Below are 22635 nucleotides of genomic sequence, written 5' to 3'. Positions count from 1 at the left end.
TGGGCAGGAGAAAACAGTGACGGGGGGGGGAGAATGAATGTCTGTGGCAAGGGTAGGGGGCGAGGTGGTCTGAAATGATTGGAGGTGAGGAGAGATGAGGTGATTGATGATCTGCGCAAGCACAGTCAGGCTTCATGCCTCTTCACAGGAGGCATGTCCACACAATGGCTGCATTAGAATGCCCTGAGGCTGGAGTCTTAACCTCTTGACATCAAAAGGTCACTTATCAGACATATGTCTTCGTGGCCCCAATTGATAGGTTGGTGGTCTCAACCAGCCTGAAGTGGCCAAGGGGTTCCAATTCCTGAAAAAATAGCTCAAACACCCATTACTATGGTGACCCAGGCTCCAGGGAGAGGTCATCTATAGGAACCTAGTGGGAATCAGATAGCATATTGCCCAAATAGCACGGTTTACAATGAGTAAGTTTATCATGCAGATTTAAGTCCTCGCCTTTCGCCTTTTGTTCTGATAAGTTTCTAGGTAAGGCCATCCCCCTCTTCTTCCTGGTACAGGGAAGAAGATACCTTTACAAATGGAGATTTTCTTTACAAATGTAAATATCTCTTACAAAGGGAGGGTAACCAGAACTAAGAATGGGCTTAGCCAGGACCCTCCCAGATACCCAGAGATGTCTATGGTGATGGCCTGTTCTGGGGGCAGGCCTCCCATCCCAAACTCCTTTGGTCAGTTAGTGGGGGGTGTGGTCAAAATGTCTTTCAGGCAGAGACATATTTAGAGGTGGCCAATCCCGATCCCCCATAGTTACTAGCTGCTTAATCATCAATGGCTAATTCCCGGTTTCACCAACAGCAGATTAAGTGAATGACTGTCCAGGAAAGCAAACCACTGGGACTGAAGGTTCATGAGGAGCTATTTTAGTCTCCACTTGGGCTGAGGACAGTAAACGCCACCCTCCCACGGGAGGAGTGGGACCCAGGCAGGCCATGTGAAGCAGGGCTGGGACTCTGCGCTAACCTCCCAGCCCCAGCGTGTATGTGAGGCAGAAGACAGAGGTTGGGAGGTGTTTGGAGACCGCACTCGCCTGCCAGGGCCCTCGCGGCCTCTCCTCCCTTCTCCCCACCTACCACCTCCACTGCCAGTCCAGGAACCTGGCAGAACCAGTGGACCTCGGAGAAGTGGCCGGCTGGCTGCTCTGATGGCAGCGAGTGGAGAAGAGGCTGGGTTTCCCCTGGCTGCTCTGCAGAGCTGGTTAGGGCTGCGGGCAGAGCTGACATGGGCTGGGGCTGTGGCGGAGAGTGGCGGGGCCTTGTTTGAGGTCCTGTCCGAGGGGTCACCTGGAGAGTCAGGAGGGCCTCAGCAGCTGGGAGAAATAGCTGCTGTCAACGTGTGAATTTGGGGAGGACACACACATTTGGTCCATAGCACCCACAAAACTGGGGAGAAATGAAGAAGACCTGAATACTGGAGAGCTATCCCATATTCGTGGTTTAGAAGACTCAATATCATTAACATGTCTATTCTCCCTCAGACTGATCAGCAAATTCAATGCAATCTAAACCAAAACCCCAACAAGACTATTTTTGTTTTGAAATCGACAAACTGATTCTAAAATTTAAATGGAAATGAAGACGATCTAAAATAGTCAAGACAATCTTAAAGGGAAAAGGAAATTTGGAGGACCTACAGTCTGTGATTTCAAGACTTACTTATTATAAAGGTACAGAAAATAGGACAGCATGGTTTGGTGTAGGGATAGGCAGACAGATCAATGGAACAGAAACAAGAGCCCAAAATAGACCAGCACAAAAGCAATCAATTGATTTTCAACGAGGCTGCCCATGCAGTCCAACGTGGAGAGGACAACATTTTGAACACCCCGTGCTGGGACAGCTGGACATCTGCGTAGAAATGAGCGTTGACCACTGCATCACACAACTCACAAAATTAACTCAAGGTGGGTCAGAGGCCCCGGTGTACAAACTGAAGTTACTGAGCTTCCAGAAGAGAGAGCTTTATCATTGTGGGCAGTCAAAGATTTCCTAGAAAACAAAAAAAAAAGCATGATCCATAAAAGAAAAAAATTGGATAAATTAGACTTCAGTATAATTAACATCTCCTGCTCGTTGAAAGGTTCATTTAGTAAATAAAAAGGCAAGCAGATTGGGAGGAAAATGTCACAAAACATACACCTGGCAAAAGATTTGTAGTCAGAATATATGAAGAACTCCTACAAATCAGCAATAAGAGGGCAAACAACACAATTTAAACATAAGCAAATCATTTGAACAGAATTCACAAAAGAACGTGTAGGAAAAAACTATCAGCACACGAAAGGTGCTCAACGTCGCTAGCGAGGTAAAATGTGGATTAAAGACACCGAGACCGCCAAAATTGAAAAGACTGGGAGAGTTGAGCGCCTGGAACTCTCACACTGCTGGTGGGCATGCACAATGGGACAACCACTCTGCAAAACAGTCTGCCAGTTTCTAATGTAGTTAAACTCCAGCAAGTCCACCTGTAGACATTTCCTGAGAGAAATGAGTGCTGGCACACCAGAGGACTGGCACAGGGGAGTTCAAACTACCTCATCTGTAGGAGCCCCAAGCTGGAAACCGCACCAACACCCACCCAGACCGGATGGATGAACAGGCTGGGGTCACCATGGAGAGGATACACTTGGCGATGAGAAGGAAGGAAGCCCTGGTTTGCACAAGAGGGGGGGGGGGTCTCACCTACTGTGCTTGATGATGGGAGTCAGGTGAGAAAGTCTACACATCGTGTGGTTCCATTTAACTCTGATTTAAGGACGAACGGAACTAACCTGTGCGTCGCAACCCGAGCAGCGGCGTCTCCGTGGTGCTGGTGATGGAGTGGAAAGACAACGCACAGCTTTCCAAGGGAAGGGATCAAGATGTTGGAGGTGGTGACGTTACCACTGGGGTATATGTTTGTCAAAACTCATCACATAGTACATTTAAGCTCTGGGTATTTTGCTGCATGTAAATTATATTCCCATTTAAGATCAAAATAATAATTTAAACTGTTTTGAGCAATGACTTTAAATATAGGAAATAGATGAGATTGTTGCATTCTCTCAGGTTGGCTACAGACTGGTGAGAAGTGACTGCCCTCACTCACTCAGCTGACAGTGGAAGCCAGGCGTGGCAACCAGAGCACACTGCCACACAGCTTTCCCAGGCCCCAGGGTGCTGATTAGGGGTGCAAGGCAGGGTTTTGCTCATTTCTAGAAGCTTCTGACCTCTTGTGATTCCTGTAACTCCTTTTATTTCCTGGCGGTTTTCCCTCTGTCTCTTCTTATTTTCCATATTTCTGACATCTAGGTCAGCTAGCGGGTTTATCTACTTTATTCATTCATTCATTCATTCATTCGTTTATTTATTTATTTATTTGAGGAAGGTTAGCTCTGGCTAACATCTGTGCCCATCTTCCTCTATTTTGTGTGTGGGACGCCGCCAAAGCATGGCTTGAGGAGTGGTGTGTAAGTCCTCACCAGGGATCCCAACCTTCGAACCCCGGGCCGCTGAAGCAGAGCTCGTGAACTTAACCACTACACCACCTGGCCGGCCCCTTATCTACTTTGTTTTTGAACAACCACATTTGCATTTCTACACTACATTTTTGCACTGCTTCTTCCATTGCAAAATTTTCCAACCTTTCTTTTGATTGTATCTTTCTTATTTCTGCTTCCTTTTGTTGTTGTTGTCTTTGTAAATATTTTCAATAGAATGCGTAGGTTATTCTTTCTTTCTTCCTTTTGTGATTAACACAGCTCTTCAGAGCTGTGACCTTTCCTCTCAGCACCGCTGTGAGCAGTACCCACTAGTGCTCATCTACATACGGTTTTATTACTGTTTTCTAGAAATTCTGCGGTGTCTGTTTCTGTCTCCGCTCTGCCTCGAGGGAGAGGTTTCTCCATTTCTGGGTGGGAGCACTTTGTTTTCTTCTAGCTTGGGTGCAACCTGATCAAGAATGTCATTGGTACTGCTTCTGCTTTTTGCTATATACTGTCATTTTCATAGTGACCTAATGTACGGACAATTTTAGTGACTCTTCTGTGAGCACCCTCTAATTATCTGCTGGCTCAGTTGTGGAGAGTTAGGGAAAGAGTGGATTGATTCCACTAACGTGACCCCCAAATAAGAAGAAACTTTTTACTCAGTACCCTTGAGTCCCTATTTTGGGGAAGCGGATTTGAGATTCATTCTCCCATTTCCTCACTTGGCTGCCTTGTGATTAATAAACTCTCTGTCTCTGCAATCTCGTCATCTCGGTGATTGGCCTTCTGGGCGGCGGGCAAAAATGGACCTGGTGCGGTAACATTAGAATCTGGAGTAATACAATTGTTCATAGAATTCCCTCATAATCCATAACTACTGTATAACACCCTTTTCAATCTGAATATTTATTGTTCTCGTTTTTCATTTTTTTAAAAAAACCCAGATGGGCCAGAAGTTCGCCTGTTTTTCTTAAAGACCAAACTCTCTTTTAATTGGTTAAATTATATGAATCTGCTGTTTTTATAGATCAAAAATTGTAAAATATCAGCAATTTTGGGTGGCTCAACCTAATATTAGTTTTACTTTAAAGAAATAGACTTTATTTTTTAGAGCAGTTTTAGATTCACAGCAAAATCAAAAGGAAGGTACACAGATGTCCCATATACCCCTTGCCCCCACACATGCATAGCCTCCTCCATTATCAACATTCCTCACCAGATGGTACATTTGTTACAATGGATGAACCTATATTGACACATCATAATCACCCGAAGTCCATAGTTTACATAAGGGTTCACTCTTGGTGTTGCATATTCTGTGGGTTCGGACAAATGTGTAATGACATGTATTCACCACTGCAGTATCATACAGAGTAGTTTCACTACCCTAAAAAATCCTCCGTGTTCCGCCTACTCATCCCTCCCTCCCCCAACCCCTGGCAACCACTGATCTTTTCACGGTCTCCATAGTTTTGCCTTTTCCAGAATGTCATCTAATTGGAATCATACAGTATATCGTCTTTTCAGATCAGCTTCTTTCACTTAGTGATATGCATTTAAGGTTCCTCCACGTCTTTTCATGGCTTGATAGCACATTTCTTTTTAGCCCTGAATAATATTCCATTGTCTGGATGAATGACAGTTTATTTATTCATCCCCCTTCCGAAAGGCCATCTTGGTTGCTTCCAAGTTTTGGCAATTATGAATAAAAATGCTATAAACATTTGTGTGCAGGTTGTGTGTGGACATAAGTTTTCAACTCCCTTGGGTAAATACCAAGGAGTGGGACTGCTGGATCGTATGTTAAGTGTATATTTAGTTCTGTAAGAAACCACCGTCTTCCAAAGGGGCTGTACCATTTTGCATTCCCACCAGCAATGAATTAGAGTTTCTGTTGTTCCACATCCTCACTAGCATTTGGTATTGTCAGTGTTCCAGATCTGGCCATTCTGACAGGTGTGTAGTGGTATCTTGTTGTTTTAATTTGCATTTCCTTGATGACATATGATGTGGAGCATCTCTTCATATGCTTATTTGCCACCTGTATATTTTCTTTGGTGTCTTTTAAGATCTTTGACCCATTTTTTAATTGGATTGTTTTCTTATTGTTGAGTTTTAAGAGTTCTTTCCATATTTTAGATACCAGTCCTTCATCAGATATGCGATTTGCAAGTATTTCCTTCCAGTCTGTAGCTTGTCTTTTCATTCTCTTGAAAGTGTCTTTCACAGAGAATAAATTTTTAATTTAAAAAAAAAAATTTGATTAAAAAATGTCAGAGGAACTGAATAGACATTTTTCCAAAGAAGATATATGAATAGCCAACAGGTACATGAAAAGGTGCTCAACATCACTAATCACCAGGGAAACGCAAATCAAAACCACAATGAGACATCACCTCACAGATGTTAGAATGGCCATCATCAAAAATACAGGAAATAACAAGTATTGGTGGGGACATGGAGAAAAAGGAACCCTTCTACACTGTTGGTGGGAATATAAATTGGTGTAGCCACTATGGAAAACAGTATGGACATTCCTCGAAAAATTAAAAATAGAAATACCATATGATCCAGCAATTCCACTTCTGGGTATTTATCCAAAGAAAATGAAAACATTGATTTGAAAAGATATTTGTACCGTCATGTTCATTGCAGCATTATTTACAATAGACAAGATATGGAAACAACCTAAGTGTCCATCAACAGATGAATGGATCAAGAAAATGTGGTATATATACAATTGAACATTACTCAGCCATAAAAAAGAAGGAAACCTTCCCATTTGTGACAACATGGATGGACCTCGAGGGCATTAGGCTAAGTGAAATAACTCAAAGACAAATACTGTATGATCTCACTTATATGTGGAACCTAAAACACAAACAAACAAAAAACCAAACCCCTAGATACAGAGAACAGATCAATGGTTGCCAGAAGTGGGGTGGAGGAAATGGGTAAAGGAGATCAAAACCATAAAAAGAGAAACATTTAATTTTAATGAAGTCTAACTATCAATTCTTTCTTTCATGGATCGTACCTTTAAATTTACATTTTAACTTTAATTTATTTTGGATTTTTCTATAGTAATTATTCCTTTTTACTTTATTTTACCAGTAACTAGAATTTGTAAACATTGGCATCTTTTGCCCCAGCACACCCACTTTTTAGACTCATTCTGCATCAATGCCCCACAGGAGTGTGGAGAAAGCCGGATACGAGAGTTGACTGAGGATCGTCAGTCACAGTGGTGCATTAGACCTGGCCCAGCACTCATGAAGCAGGCGGTGGCTCAACAAGCAAGGGTGTATCCGAATTGGGGTGCATCTAAATTGGGGGGCACCCAGACTGGGGAGTGGTATTCACTAAAGCTATCCCTCTAAGAACAGGAACCAGACAAGGATGCCCACTGTCACCACTCCTATTTAACATAGTACTGGAAGTCCTAGCCAGAGCAATCAGGCAAGAGAAAGAAATAAAAGGGATCCAAATTGGAAAGGAAGAAGTGAAACTGTCACTATTTGCAGATGACATGATTTTATATAGAGAAAACCCTAAAGAATCCACCAGAAAACTTTTAGAATTAATAAACGAATATGGTAAAGTTGCAGGATACAAAATCAACATACAAAAATCAGTTGCATTTCTGTACACTAACAACGAAGTAGCAGAAAGAGAAATTAAGAATACCATCCCATTTACAATTGCAACAAAAAGAATAAAATACCTAGGAATAAACTTAACCAAAGAGGTGAAAGAGCTGTACACGGAAAACTATAAAACATTGCTGAAAGAAATTGAAGGAGACACAAAGAAATGGAAAGGTATTCCGTGCTCTTGGATTGGAAGAATTAACATAGTTAAGATGTCCATACTTCCTAAAGCAATCTATAGATTCAATGCAATCCCTATCAAAGTTCCAACATTTTTCACAGAAATAGAACAAAGAATCCTAAAATTTATATGGAACAACAAAAGACCCCGAATAGCTAAAAGAATCCTGAGAAAAATGCACAAAGCTGGAGGTATCACACTCCCTGATTTCAAAACATACTACAAAGCTATAGTAACCAAAACAGCAGGGTACTGGCACAAAAACAGACACACAGATCAATGGAATAGAATCGAAAGCCTAGAAATAAACCCACACATCTATGGACAGCTAATCTTTGACAAAGGAGCCAAGAACATACAATGGAGAAAAGAAAGTGTCTTCAATAAATGGTGTTGGGAAAACTGGACAGCCACATGCAAAAAAGTGAAAGCAGACCCTTACCTTACACCATACACAAAAATTAACTCCAAATGGATTCAAGACTTGAATGTAAGACCTGAAACTATGAAACTTCTAGAAGAAAACATAGCAGTACGCTCTTGGACATCAGTCTTAGCAACATATTTTCAAGCACCACGTCTGACCGGGCAAGAGCAACAATAGAAAAAATAAACAAATGGGATTACATCAAACTAAAAAGCTTCTGCACAGCAAAGGAAACCATCAACAAAACTAAAAGACAACCTAACAATTGGGAGAAGATATTTGCAAACCATACATCTGATAAGTGCTTAACCTCCAAAATATATAAAGAACTCATGCATCTCAACAACAAAAAAACTAACAACCCAATTAAAAAATGGGCAAAAGACCTGAACAGACATTTCTCCAAAGAAGATATACAGATAGCCAACAGACACATGAAAAGATGTTCAAAATCATTAACTACCAGGAAAACGCATATCAAAACTACAATGAGATATCACCTCACGCCCGTCAGAATGGCTATAATTAACAAGACAGGAAACAACATGTGTTGCAGAGGATGTGGAGAGAAGGGAACTCTCATACACTGCTGGCGGGAGTGTAAACTGGTGCAGCCACTGTGGAACACAGTATGGAGGTTCCTCAAAAAATCAAGGATAGAACTACCATATGATCCAGCTATTCCACTGCTGGGTATTTATCCAGAGAACTTGAAAACACCAATTTGTAAAGATACATGCACCCCTGTGTTCACTGCAGCGTTATTCACAATAGCCAAGACTTGGAAGCAACCTAAGCGCCCATCAAGGGACGAATGGATAAAGAAGATGTGGTATATATACACAATGGAATACTACTCAGCCATAAGAAACGATGAAATCCAGCCATTTGTGACAACATGGATGGACATTGAGGGTATTATGCAAAGTGAAATGTCAGAGGGAGAAGGTCAAATACTGTATGATTTCCTTTATTAAGTAGTAGATAATAACAATGATAAACAGACACATGGAGACAGACATTGGACTGGTGGTTGCCGGGGTGGGGGGGGCGAGGGAGGAGGGCGAGGGGGATGATTCGGCACAGGTGTGTGGTGATAGGTTGTAATTAGTATTTGGGTGGTGAACATGGTGTGATCTGTGCAGAAGTAGAAGTATAATGATGTACACCTGAAATTTATACAGTGTTATAAACCAATGTTACTGCAATAAACAAACAAAAAAATAAAAATAAAGTACTCACCTGATTAAAAAAAAAAAAACCCTGTAAAAACAAATATGGTAGAACTGCAAGTATTGGCATAAAACTATCCAAAATATATTACTAGGTGAAAAAAAAGGTGCTTGACGACCTGCCCAGAGTGTGGAGTGGACTGGAAGGTGTCTCCAGAAAGATGTCCGAGTCCTGACCACACACCTGTGAACGCGACCTTATCTGGAAATAGGATCTTTGCAGATGTAACTAAATGACTGATCTTGAGATCATCCCGGCCCCAAATACAAAGATGAGTGTCCTTTGAAGGGAAAGGGGAGAGAGATTTGAGAACCAGGAGGAGACCACGTAAAAATGGAGGCGGAGATTGGGGTGAGGCAGCCCCAGGCCCAGGACAACTGCAGCCACCAGAAGCTGGGAGGCAGATTCAACGCCTTGACGTGGACTTCTGGTCTCCTGAACTCCGAGAGAATAAATTTCTGCTGTTTTAAGCCACCAATTTTGTGGTGATTTGTCACAGCTGACCTAGGAAAGTGTGATTTCATTTTTTTTTTAAATAAATAATGGCATTAACCAGATTGGGTACAAGAAAAAAGTTTATCTGGGGGTGAGATTTGGTGGTTTCTCTTCTAACTTGTGCATTTCTGTAATTTCTGAGTTTTATTAACTTTGTTTTATATTAATAGGAAAATGCAACCAAAATATCAAATGTTTGTAATAGGCTGTTGGGAGTGACTGAGGCATGAGATGACTGTGCCTGCTCAGGGGAGCTGGACTGGGCAGGGGAAGCTGCAGGTGGGGTGGGACTGGGGGGCTGGTCACCCAGGTGGATGAGCAGGTGGGAGGAGGAAGTGAGTTGAATCCTGGGCACGCTGGACTTGCACTGTGCGTAGCACCCAGTGGAGGTGAGTGGCAGTCAGTGGGCACTTGGCCGGAGCCTAGGAGGCCCAGCTGCGGTGACCCCCGGACATGGAGCGCCTGTGAAGCTGGCTGCAGAGGGTGGCCAGGAGAGTGAGAGGAAGTGACACGCCTTTCACAACGTTTGGCATAGGCGAGGGGAGACTAACCGTGGTGATGGCTGGAGGAACGTGGGACAGGAGGAGATGTGTTGAGACATTTCTTCCAAGAAGGAGTCCACCGAGAGGCAAGGCTGAAGTGCGGAGTGTGGGGCACAGGGCAGCCTGAGGTGGACAGCCATCTGTGCCCTTGTGAGGCCACCTGGGCTTCTCCACTGCGTCCTCAGCGAAGAGGTGGGCTGGGTCCCGGCTGACACTGGCATTGAAGACGCACATCTGGACAGCCCAGCACAGCAGCCCAGGATCACGTCCTCACATGTGGAGGCAGCAGAGGCACCTGGGTGGGCGGCGCCTGGACGGCCACCCCTTTCACGGAAGGCTGCGTGTCCTGTGTCCAAGGCCGGCGCCTCTGGAAGGCGGGGAGGTCGCAGGAGGCAGGGAGGCATTGTTCTTCCTGGAAAAGATGCCACTTTCCCTGCGTCCAGAACGAATTTGACTTGACTTCTGACAGGAAGGGCTTCCAATGGCTCCCTGATGGTCAGCTGTCCAGAGTGCTCACTCCCCGAGACCACCTTCCGAGCAGTCGATTCTCTTACAGTGACTCGGCTCTAGGATACACCCAACGTAACACAGACGTTTCCTGAAGCTTCGGTTCTTGAGAAAATCCTTTTACAAAATGATGGGACAAAAAAAGGGAAGACTTCCTCTTCCAGCCAGGACACCAGCAGGATGGCCTCACCTCCCACTCGAACAACTGCAAGTCGGGACCAGACTTCTGAACGTACCCAGCCCTGGATGGGCCGCTTCTGTCCTGGCAGTGACAGGCCTGGTCCGTGACATGGGGGGTCTGGCTGCAGGCATCCCCCGATGTCCCACAGCCTAAGTTCTGCCTTGGCCAGAGCCCGCTGGCTTGCCCAGCACGGAGGCTCCAGCAGCTCGTTCCTGTGGTGATGGCGCAGCTCCATGCAGCTTGTGGAGGCGCATCCCGACTCTTCTGTGGGGCAGCCACGTACTTTCCGTGGTGCTTTTCCATCCTCCAGCACCCTAATGGATGCCCCCGGTACTGTGGGGTCTGGCAGGGCCGCCACCCTCGCCTGGCCCAGCTGCAGGGCCCTTTCCTGCCAAGCCCTGCACACCCGGCTCTCCAGGTTCCGCGGGTGACCAGGTGGAGTGGTGTCTGTGGTGGGGGACGCCCTGCTTCCAGAATCAGGAGAGGCCGTCAGATGTCGTACCTTTCTCTTAGTGTGTGTGGGGGTGCAAAGCGCAATACTTGTCCTTTGCTCTGAAGCGGGTGCCCCCGTTTGCCCGACTGGACCTCCTCTGGTGTGCTGGCCCCCAGCCCCTATACGGTTTGTTTCCATCTCTGAAGCTCATGTTTCTTACCAAGGCCTCCAAAGTCACTGCCCCTCCTTTCTCGTCCTCTATCACCTGCTGTGGGTTGGACTGCGTCCTCCCAAAACTCCTATGTTGGGGTCCTAACATCATGAACCTCGGAACGTGACCTTATTTGGAAACAGGGTCTTTGCAGATGTAATCCGTTAAGCAGAGGTCATTAGAGTGGGTCCTAATCCAGAATGGTTGGTGTCCTTATAAAAAGGGGATATTTGGACACAGACATGCACACAGGGAGGGCGCCATGTGAAGACGGAGGCAGAGATGCAGTGACGCGTCTACAAGGCAAGGAGCACCAAAGATGCCAGCGAGCCCCAGCAGCAAGGGGAGAGGCCTGGGGCAGATTCTCCTCGGAGCCCCCAGAGGAAACCAGCCTGCCCACCCCGGGCCCTCGGACTAGAACCGTCTCAGCCTGCCAGCGTGTGGATCTTTGTTATGGCAGCGTAGGTGACTAACACACCATCTATATAGTGGACCAACTTGACCGTCTGCAGAATGTCTGGCCACATTTGGAGACAGTGAACCTAGCCCTGGGCAAGACTCAGAGGAAGGCACGCCGAGACCGCCGGCTGCAGGCCAATACTCCGCATCCATCAGAGCCACCGCTACTCAGTCACCTGCAGTAGGTTCGCTGTCATCCCACAGGACCCCTGGCTTGGCCAGGGCGGGACCAGGAGCTACAGCTGATGTTCCTTCCCTGAAGAGTGCCACTTGGTTTCATTTGACTGTCTAGGCCAAAGGTGGGGGAGTTCCTGGGGGTTCTACTTAGCTTCCTGCCCCACAGCCGAGGAGCCAAGGGGCCTGCCAACCACCACTCAGTGGCTCTGAGACCAAGGTTCCACTGTGAGCTGGACCGACACCAGGACACCATGGACCCTCACTCTCTCAGGGACCCTCACGAAGCTTGGGTCCCCAGAGCCAAGCCAGACATGGGGATCTCCCAATACCAGTGTCTCCCCACCCCGAGTAAATGCCCAAAGCCCTTTTGGAGAAGGTCCGGCAAGCTGTTACTGCACACGTGGCCAGGATGTTCCCGGTCCTTCCTCAGAGCCCCAGTGTCTCCATCAGCCAGCGGGTCCCAGCTCTGAGATGGGCTCAAGTTCAAGACCAGGGTTTTTCCTGGACTGTTGCCCTCAGCCCCTCGACACCGCATTGTGCTGGCTGTCGGGACCCATCCCTCTCCCACTCTGAGTAACCAGCTGCCCCCGCCTTGCTTCTGAGGGAAAGCGCCACCGCCCAGCTCTGACATTTTTGGTCCTGTCACCCCCCTGCTCTCTGGGAGCCCAACTGCACATCGCACTGGCCACCACAAGCTTCTCACCAGCACCCTCTCCTTGCACTGGTGAAGGCGGCACCTCCTGTCCCTCCTACAGAGCCAACGGTGGGTGTCCAGCACTCACAGTCCATCCCTCTGGCTGGCCCACTCCTCTGAGCCTTTGCTCCTTCCTCTGTCGTCTTCCATGGCAGCGCTGGCATCTGCCTTATCACTGTAGGACATCACTTCTTCCACGCCTTCAAGCATCGTTAAATTCTAAACCCTGGGTGGGTTCCTCATCTGTAAATCTGGCTCTGTGTCAGCTGAGCCCCCATTTCCTGGCTCAGCACTGCATCTCATCTTCCTCAGTCTTGGCGCCTGCACGCTCACCCACGCTCCCAGTCCCGCCAGAGCACGTGCTCCTCTGCTGCTCACACAGATGAACTTGTAGCAAGAGCCTTTAGTGTGATGGATCCAGGGGAGGGGAAAGCGCTGCCCTCCAGGTCACTTCCTGGAAGTGGGGCATTGACAGGCTTTGAGGAAGGCAAGGTTGCTTCCCGGCAGGGAGGTCCAGGGGCTTTGGGGGTAACGCTGTCAGCTCTCCGTGTCTGCCCAAGTGTCCCCACACCCCATCTCAGGCTCCCTCGTCCCACTCAGTGCTGCCCGGCCAGGCTGCGTATCTACCAGTGTGACCCTGCAGCCCTGACCCCCAGCTGGCCCTGACCCCCAAGGACCCTTGAGGCTCTACTGGAGGCTCTCTGCATGCCCCAGGGCCTTGAGCTGGGAAGGGAAGGCTTACTGTCTGTCTTTCCTGGTGGCCTCCAGCGTGGTCAGCGGCACCAGCCCACTCAAATATCTTTGGTCACTAGTGGTGCCATAGCGTCTCATTCTACCGTCCCCTGAGCTGGCTTGTCCTCCACAGGACTCCACCCTGGGCCCGAGAGGCACTCTGGGCTGTTGTGACCTCATGGCAAGCAGGTGGCCATGTGCTCTTCTGTACCCGGGTCCATCTGGCACCACTGCCATGTGGATGAGGTGTTACTGAGCCCCAAGGGACCAGTGACCCGCAAGTGGATCCTTTTGCCTGGAGCTGCCTGCACCAATAGAATGAGACCGGGTTCAGAATACCAGAGCAGAAATGTTATTCATTGATCAATGCATGGAGGAGGCCAAACTCGTGCTCTAAAACACCTCTCCCGGAAGGGAAGGTGAGCAGGTTCTTATAGGATGTGACAGGGGAGGTGTCTCCGCCTCATCGCTGGGGGTGAGGGCATTTGGGGGACGTGCAGAGCTTCCCTTCTTGCACACGGCACCCTTTGCACGGCACCCCATGGCCATCTTGGACCTTCCCGGTTTGGACCGGTTCTGTCATTTGGCCACCTGGCATTGTCCTGCCTTGGTTCCTATAAGCAAGCACAACTTAAAAACAAAGCACTAGACATGGAAAACGTTTTACGGTCTTCCCTGGGTGACAACATCCCTCCTGACAATGTCCTGTTCCTCATTCTTGAGGGGCGATGGATGTCTTCTGTAACTACTTCCAGCTAACCAGGGGCGTTGTCATAGGGGTCTGTAGAGGAGCAGAACTTACTCCCAGTAACTGTTAGATAAGTTTGGTTGTCATCCGGCTGGACTTCCAACCTCTCATATCCCTGGTTAATACCATGTGGAATCTAGTTAGTCTTTTGATAGAAAAGAAAACCAGACAGTTCATGATGCAAGGCCCAAAGAGCAAAGAAGCAGAATAGCCCCCCGAGGCCCAAAAAGTGTTAGAAACCACGTCAGGGTGGGAAGAGCCTGTTCAACCCCATTCCAGACAGCCTAGTGGTGCTGTAGATATGGGCACTGCAGGGGCAGCACAGGTCAGGGTGAGGGTAAGGATGTCATGAGAGATGACAGAAGGAGTACTAGTACCTCCACGGGGGTGGATGCCAGCTCACCAAGGACTCATCTTTCCGTCTCTGGAATAAGAGCTTCAGGCCTCAGAGGGGGCACAGGAAGAGTCAGGATGGCTTGGAGTCTCCAAGTCTTCCAGTTCGGGGGCTCTCTTGACTTGGGTATGGTGCACCTGAGGGTGACTCCCTGTAATTTTAGGGCAGAGTGATTGGTTAGGATCACCAGATAAGGCCCGTTCCACTTGTGAGTGAGCTGGGCCTGTGGGCTCCCAGTTTTCCATGTTTCTAGGTACACCCAATCACCAGGCTGGAAGGAACGGAGGGCCAGGTCCGTGCAGCCGGGCGGGACCTGGTTGCCTTACGCTGTGAGTGCGTTCACCGTTTCCCCTATCTGGAGGGCATACCTAGTTGTTCTCCTGTACCTCCAGTATTCCCCTGTTGGCTTTTTGACTGGGGGAATTGGAGTGCTGCATGCTGATTGGCATGGCCTGATGAGGCCTTGATCGATCCAGTTCTTTATGAAGGGGCCAGAACATTTAGGGCATCCTGTCTGAGAGGACATTGTTTAACGTTTGGGCACTTGTGCCCAGGTTTTAGTTTGACAATCATGGGGTTCACTTGGATGGCATGCCCCACTTTTCCCTGGGCCCAAACTCGCAGATTTACCCCTGGTAATTCTACTAAGTTTCCCTTTGAATCTTTTGACTCAGGCCCTTTTGTTGGGAGCATAATTAGGTGGTGACCAAAGGCTAAGGGGATGTTTACCTCCAACTGGTCCCTCTTTCAATAAACAGAGGCTCCTACTTTATGCAGTAGGTCCCTACCCAGCAAAGGAATAGGGCATTCTGGCATGTATAGAAACAAACGGGTTAACTGTTTTCCACCTAAATTGCAGCTTAAAGTTTCAATTAACTGCTTGTTCTCTGCAGCCCCTGATACTGTGACTATATTACATCTCTGGGTTGGAGATTTGTAGCCAGATATTTGAGGAAACTAGAAGAATTTAAGATCCAGTCCAGTTTACTGGTAGGAAACAAAAACCTTAAAGACAATTAACAGAGCTAGAATTTAATATCCACAAATGTGTATTATAGTCCTGACCAAAACATAATTTTTCTCTCTAAAATCACCCACATTTTTACCAAAGATAGCCAAATTAAGACTAGCTGATTTGCAAAATAAGTCAAGTTTCAATAAATTTGGCCCAATTATTTACATAAGTACAAAAAGAATAGTAATTGATCATATAGGCTCTTTTAAATCTGCTTTGCTGGAACTTGTCATAAGGAATCTCAGACTGAACTTGAAAGGCCTCTCGAGGCCAGAAAAGCCAAGTCGAGAATTTGTCATCAGACTCTGCCTGCAATACCTATAGATTTGGGTGAACTCCTCTCTTCTCTTGAGGATCCCCAAAATATCCTGAGGTTCCTTGCACCTGCCAGGGAAGTGACCTTCTTTACTCATCTGGTAAGGTTGCTGGGAACCCTGTAAAGAAGGTATCAGGCCAATATTTCCAGGTGGCTTTATTCCATAAAGTCAACCTTTGTTCCTCAAAAGCTGTCTTGTCATATCTGAGTCTGTATGTTTCTCTCAAATATGACATTCCAGTCAAAGCCTTGGTAATATAACCAATGCTTCCAATTGTGTCCTGCTATAAGGAGAACAGATTCTTATTGAACTTATGCAAATAACTGTATTGCCATGAAAATAACAACATTCACTCACTAAGAGTTTCCAAATTCTAGAGGAATCAGATAGGGAGAAAAAGATAAATGTTTCCATTCTGCTTACAAAAATATAACTTACCAAATTGTCATAAGTCATAGTAAGCTTAAGAGAAAAGAGAAAAAGATTTCCTTACATCTGAAAAGCAAAATATTAAAAAAATCAGCAATATTTCAAGTGAAAAGTCATAGAAATTATAATCATCCTCAACAGTTCATTCAGTCTCATGTAACCAACCCCTGATCTTTTTTTTTTTTTGGTGTATAGTTCTATGAAATTTTGTCACGTGTAGATTTGACCAATCATCACCATGATCAGGATAAAGACTCCTTTTTTTCTTTTTCTTTTTTTTTTTTGGTGAGGAAGATCAGCACTGAGCTAACATCTGATGCCAATCCTCCTCTTTTTTTTTTTTTTTTTTGCTGAGGAAGATTGGCCCTGGGCTAACATCCATGCCCATCTTCCTCTACTTTATATGGGATGCCACCACAGCATGGCTTGACAAGTGGTGTGTTGGTGCGTGCCCAGGATCTGAACCTTCGAATCTCGGGCCGCCAAAGCAGAGCACTTGCACTTAACTGCTGCACCACTGGGCCAGCCCCACCAACCCCTGATCTTGATCTCTTGTTAGCAGTTTCACGAAGTCATCAGTTTCTCCATTAGAGTTCTGTGATTTATTACCCAACTCAGTCTTATGATCTGAAAGTTAATCAGAAATCTGTATTCTAGATCAAGTCCTGGAAAGAGTCCTTTCCATGAATCTCTCTGAAGTTGAAACATATTTGCAAAAGTATCAGAGTAAAACAACTGTGTGCAAATAACAAAACATTCAAAAATGGCAATTGACAAAGAAACTTGGCTATTTCTATGACATACAACACTTTGAGATAATAACTAGAATTATAACTGACAACCAGGACAGATCAGAATTTTTGGAATGTTATATAATTTTTTACAAACAGTTATATTAATAACATTTACCCACACAATATAACCTAGGAAAGTTTATCATCATTTATTTGATAATGTTTCTCATGTAATTTTAACATACCAAATAAGTTTAATTAGTTTTAACATCTTCCTCTTTATAGAAAGAGAGAACAAATTCTGTGAGAATTTTCAGGGCTGACTGGAAATTCTCAAAGTTTCCTTTTTATTTAAGTCAAAAGGAAGACTTTAATTCTGTGGGAGGTTCATCAAAAAATATCAAAAAGTTTTAAAACACTTGGTCAAATAGCAAACAATGCTTAGTTATCCATTCAATCAAAGTGACAACAGAAATAGCCAAAAAAATCTTTAATAGAGAGAAACTTCAGCCTTTTTGAACATAGGAAATTATTTTAGCAAAACATAGATTTTCTGTCTTTTTGGTAGATTTACTCAAAGGCAAAGAAAAACCTTTTATTACCCCTTTATCAAGAGCATACCAAAAGTTCAAGAAAATTATCTTTTTAAGAGAGAAAGTCAAATTCTAATTTTTGCACCAGTTTATTTTCTATATTCAAAGTCATTTACTTAATTAAATTCATTTCAATCTTAGCCAACTTGACCATGCACAAAACTCCTCAGGGTTTTACTTCCATCAACCTTCTGTCACTCACTTTTTACATTCAGAATTTGTCCCATGCCTTCGTTTTTTTTCCTCCTAGTACTTTAGGACAAATTTACCTTTTTTAACCAAACAAACAAAAAAATTTCCATTATTTACACTTTCTTTACTGAAAACACATATCTTACTTTCCTTGAATACAAAGATGTTTTCCTTATTAAGTTTTTAGTAGTTTCAATTACATATAATAATTAGAATTCTTTTTTTTCTCCCCAAAGCCCCAGTGCATGGTTGTATATATTCCAGTTGTAAGTTCTTCTGGTTCTTCTATGTGAGCCGCTGCCACAGCATGGCTACTGACAGACAGGTGGTGTGGTTCTGTGACTGGGAAACGAACCCGGGCCGCCAAAGTGGTGAGAGCGCTGAACTTTAACCACTAGGCCATCAGGGCTGGCTCTAATTAGAAATCTTAACCCTCACAGACCTTAATTTTTAGTGAAAACTAAAAAGCAAGCAATTACGAACTGTCCTTTACGTTAGCATTCTGTGACTTGGCAAACTCATAACTACTTTTTATAATTTCTAGAAACAAGTTACCTTTGTCAATGCAAAATAACCAAAAACTATTCTATAGATAAGAGAAATAAGGGGAGTTTTACTTGAGCCAGAGTGAGGATTATAACCTGGGAGGGCCTTAGAAAGCGTTCCAGAGAAGCATGGTTTTCACTACAGTCTTATATCTTTTTAGAACAAAGTACATTAAACACACCCAGGATACATTTTCATCAAAGTTTCAAAGAGGTATTTCTTGCAAATTAGCAGGTCAACATGACCCTAATGTCAGGAAAGGGACTAATACAGGTGTTACCAATAGGGTGTAGGAGGGGCAGTACACATTCTTATCTTAAGAGAGTGCATTCTTTAACGGTTAAGCAGACGTACGATGTATGTTTGATAGGCCATAAGTCAGGCTTCTTTAGCTCAAGCCAAATCAGTTTTGAACCCAAATAGTTACCCCATGTATCTCAATATGTAAAAATCTCTTGTCACCTTATAGTACAATTTTTTAAATAAAATACAGGACATGTTTGCTAATAGACCCAAACATCTTCTAGTTTCTCTGTAATGAGAAGCCAAAAGTAGACAGATGTATATTTAATAATTAACATCTAATATTTTATCTTATTTGGAAATGATCCAGATACTCAATGAATTTTTATCATTTAATTTAACCTAGCAAAACTTCAAAGTTCAATTTAAATAAGAAAACAGAAAACTGACAAGATTCATAACAAGATCAAAAGGCAACCATATTTTTTTTTGTGTGAGGAAGATCAGCCCTGAGCTAACATCTGATGCCAATCCTCCTCTTTTTCACCCAGGAAGATTGGCCCTGAGCTAACATCCCCGCCGATCTTCCTCTACTTTATACGGGATGCTGCCTCAGCATGGCTTGATGAGCAGTGCTTCCGTGCAGGCCCGGGATCCAAACCTGCGAACCCTCGGCCCGCCGCAGCAGAGCATGCGCACTCCACCGCTGCGCCACCAGGCCGGCCCCGGCAATCATGTTCTTATTGACCATCTACAGTAACCCTCAGGTACCCGGCTTCAATCCCCACTGTTGTTTTTCCCTTCCTCATTCTTGTGGGAAGTGGGGCATCAATCGTTCTAGCTACTTCCTGCTGTAAAGGGGCCAGGATGAGGAAACTGAGGAAGGAAATTTTTTACATACTCTTAGGTACTGGGCTATATTTTGCATTATCATTATTTGAGTGCCTCTGTCTACAGTGTTAGAACAGCACCTTATTCCATATTTGATTAACCCAAATTGCCAGAACCCAAAATGCAAGAACCCAATTTATTTTACTTATCTGACTGTTTGGTGTTGGTGGTCTTAACCTGGAACAGCAGCTTAAGGACTTTCAGTGGCTCACGTGAGCAGTTTTTTCTTTTCAGCTTCTGAGTGCTCTGGTCATGGGGGGGCAGGCCTCACCCGGGTGTGATGAGTCCATGGCTTGATTCCAGCCAATCTGACTGTTGAATGGGTGGTTGGGAGGACTTCATAAGGACCGGTCGCCTTGAGGGTGAGTTGATCCTCTGGTCCAGGCTCCTTCCAAGACTTAAGAAGAACCTGGTCACCTGCCTTGATGTGGTGGAGTGGAACATCTGATGAGAACGGGGACCTGTGAGAGGCAAACTCATGAATTGCATTTACAACTTTTCAGTGCTGCCTGACTGCTATTTCCTTCTGTTGTATGTAATTTCCCCCCACGGGTGAAGCTGAGAATGGTCTCCCGTACCTCATTTCAAAGGGGCTCAACTGAAACCCACTTCAGGGGCTACACGGACCCTCAACAGGGCAGAGGGCAATGATACCGAGCAATGTGCTCACTCTGCTCGCCGTGATCTGAGCCAATCAATCACAACAAAGTAGGGATCGAGAAAGGAAGTTTTAATTCAATTAACCAGCATAATCAGGAAGATGGTAGACTAATGTTTCAAAAAACCATCTTCAAAGATTACAGAATCTTAAGGTAGTTATACAGGGAAGATGGGTAGTGAGGAGGGGGTTCAGAGATGTTGGTCTCCAGGAATCACATTGTTCCATTCTTCTGTCAGCTGTGATGGATACCTTGTAGGTGTGTTGCCCACCTGTGGTGAGCCTGTTCCTGGAGAGAAACTCATAGAACAAAGTTTTAATTTATCAAGCTATCTGGGAGTACATATGTAAGCAGAGGCCATAAATCAGGAGAGCATGTGAATTTTTTAGAGTACATGCAGAGCAGCAAGCAGTCACACAGAGGAGGGGCTGGGGCCATTTAGCGTAACAAGATGGCCTCACTTACACTCACAGGCAACATCTTGTCCCAGGTTAAATTCGTTTCCTGGTTCATCTTTTCAGTCTCTCCTGTTGACAGGGGCCGCCATGAGGTGTGGAGTTTCCAAGTGAGCCCGAAGGCTCTCGATACATCCTGGGTTATCTGGGAGATAAAGGTGGCTCTGTTGTCATTCTGGATCGACAGTGAGAGTCTGTACCTGGGAACGATCTACCAAGATGTACATTTCAAATGCTTTGCTCAGGTCTGGTAAGGCCAGGAGTTTTTAAGCTTATTGAAAGCTTGGTCACATAGCTTCCCAGTCAAAGGGGTCCATTTCTGGTCCCTGTAGTTTATCATAGAGAAGCTTAGCAATCAACCCAAAGTTAGGGATCCAAATGTGGTAAACGCCAGCCATCCCCAAGAATCCTCGTAGTTGCCTACAAGTTTTTACCATCTCTCTCTCTTGAGGAAGGCTGTGTTGCCCTTTTGAAATGATAAACCCCAAATACTTTACAGTCTCTTTAGATATTTGTGTCTTCCCTTTAGATACTTTATATCCCCTAACAGCTAAGACCGTCAACATATTTAACTCAATTCTGCCACTATCTACCTGGAGATAGCATCAGATCCCACAATATTACCCTTCACCTCCCATTTTAGATGCCAATTGCAAGTCCAGGTTGTCACCTATGCTTCTAACCAACTGGCCACAGACCAGAGATTCTCATGACCCCCGCCCTTGGAAAACATTTTACTTAACAGCCAGATGGAAGGGATGCATAGAGCAAGATATGTGGGGCAGGGACGTGGAGTTCCTGGGCTCCCTCTGGCCATGCCACCCTTCCCAAATTTTCCTCACATTCACCAACCCAGAAGCTCTCTGAACTCCATATTGAACTCAATCTTCAGCCCTTCTCTCCAACTCAGAGGTATGGGGAGGGGCGTGGGGCTGAAAGTTCCAACCCTCCAATCACACAATTGGTTCCCCTGGCAACCAGCCACCACACAGAGGGGCTCTCCAAAAGTCACCTTATTAACATAAATTCAGGTGTGATTTAAAGGGGTTTGTTATGAATAACAAAAGATACCCATTTCACCCTTATTGCTCTGGTGTTATTTCAGAACTGAAGACAAAAGTAATTATTATAACAAAAGATGCCCCTATGGCTCTTGAATTACAAGGGTTTTAGGACCTCTGTGCCAGAAAGGAAATGAAGATATTTCTTATTATAAATCACAACATCACAGCAACCTAAGAGGATTCCTGCTGAAGGCAGGGCAGGGTAATCTGACATCACCTGGGAGTGGTGGGGGATGAGGATCCAAAAGCATCTTTTAAATCCAGCACCGTATAGCACTGACAGCCCCTAAGGTCTTGAACAAATCTATACTCCCCTTGTTTCCAGCCTTTTAATGGGTAAAATGGGTGTGTTCCATGGGAATCTCCACAGCCTGATCCATCCCTGTTCCAAAATCCTATTGATTACAGGAAAGATTCCTCCTATGGCTTCTAGTTTCAAGGGGTATTATTTCACCTGGGGCCAGTGATCTCTCTGCTTCAATTCTACCTTTACTGGCGTGGCAGTGGCTGCTCGTCCCACCTCTCCTGGTGCCCACACTTCTGAGTTAATTCAGCTTAGTACTATTGGGGAATAGTACTAAGGCCCTGTGAGGGAAAAAGGAGAATCCCCCTCTGCCCTTTCCCTTAAGGTTCTTATGGCTGACCAAATACTTAACAAGACAGGTTAGCAGGAGAAAATAAAACCAAGTTTAATAACATGTATATATGAGAGAAACCAGGGACACTGAGTTTCTCAACACAATAGCAGAGATTCTCGTCTTAAATACTATCTTCAGCTAAAGACAAAGGAGGATGTTGGGGGTGGGTGATATTTTGGGATTTCAGAGGGGAAGAAGACAATTTACACGAAGAGGGAAATGTAAATGTTTGTCAGACAATGCTTTGCAGGACCACCTATAGAGTATGTGGCCAGAGAGACAGGAACTATAGTAATCAAGAATACGTATATTTA

At 45.1% G+C, this 22635-nt stretch overlaps 1 long non-coding RNA gene across 4 annotated transcripts in view; it reads right to left on the bottom strand.

Moving 5' to 3' along the window:
* Positions 1 to 1759: 1759 nt before the first annotated feature.
* Positions 1760 to 22635, bottom strand: part of LOC147916375 (uncharacterized) — a 46339-nt gene continuing 25463 nt past the window's right edge. For 2 of the 4 annotated variants that reach the window (XR_015553038.1, XR_015553041.1), the window contains 4 exons: positions 20630 to 20764; positions 16316 to 19966; positions 14529 to 14696; positions 1760 to 2003 (listed from right to left, as the gene is read on the bottom strand). This is a non-coding gene — a long non-coding RNA (uncharacterized LOC147916375). The remainder of the gene's footprint in view (positions 2004 to 14528; positions 14697 to 16315; positions 19967 to 20629; positions 20765 to 22635) is intronic. The other 2 variants (XR_015553040.1, XR_015553039.1) reach the window with 2 other exon arrangements.

The sequence above is a fragment of the Ceratotherium simum genome, chromosome 8 (assembly GCF_057802395.1).
Source record: "Ceratotherium simum simum isolate JZ-2026a chromosome 8, ASM5780239v1, whole genome shotgun sequence".
Classification (NCBI taxonomy): Eukaryota; Metazoa; Chordata; class Mammalia; order Perissodactyla; family Rhinocerotidae; genus Ceratotherium; species Ceratotherium simum.
The sequence above is the reverse complement of the archived record's forward strand: the minus strand, read 5'-3'. Positions and strand labels throughout refer to the sequence as shown.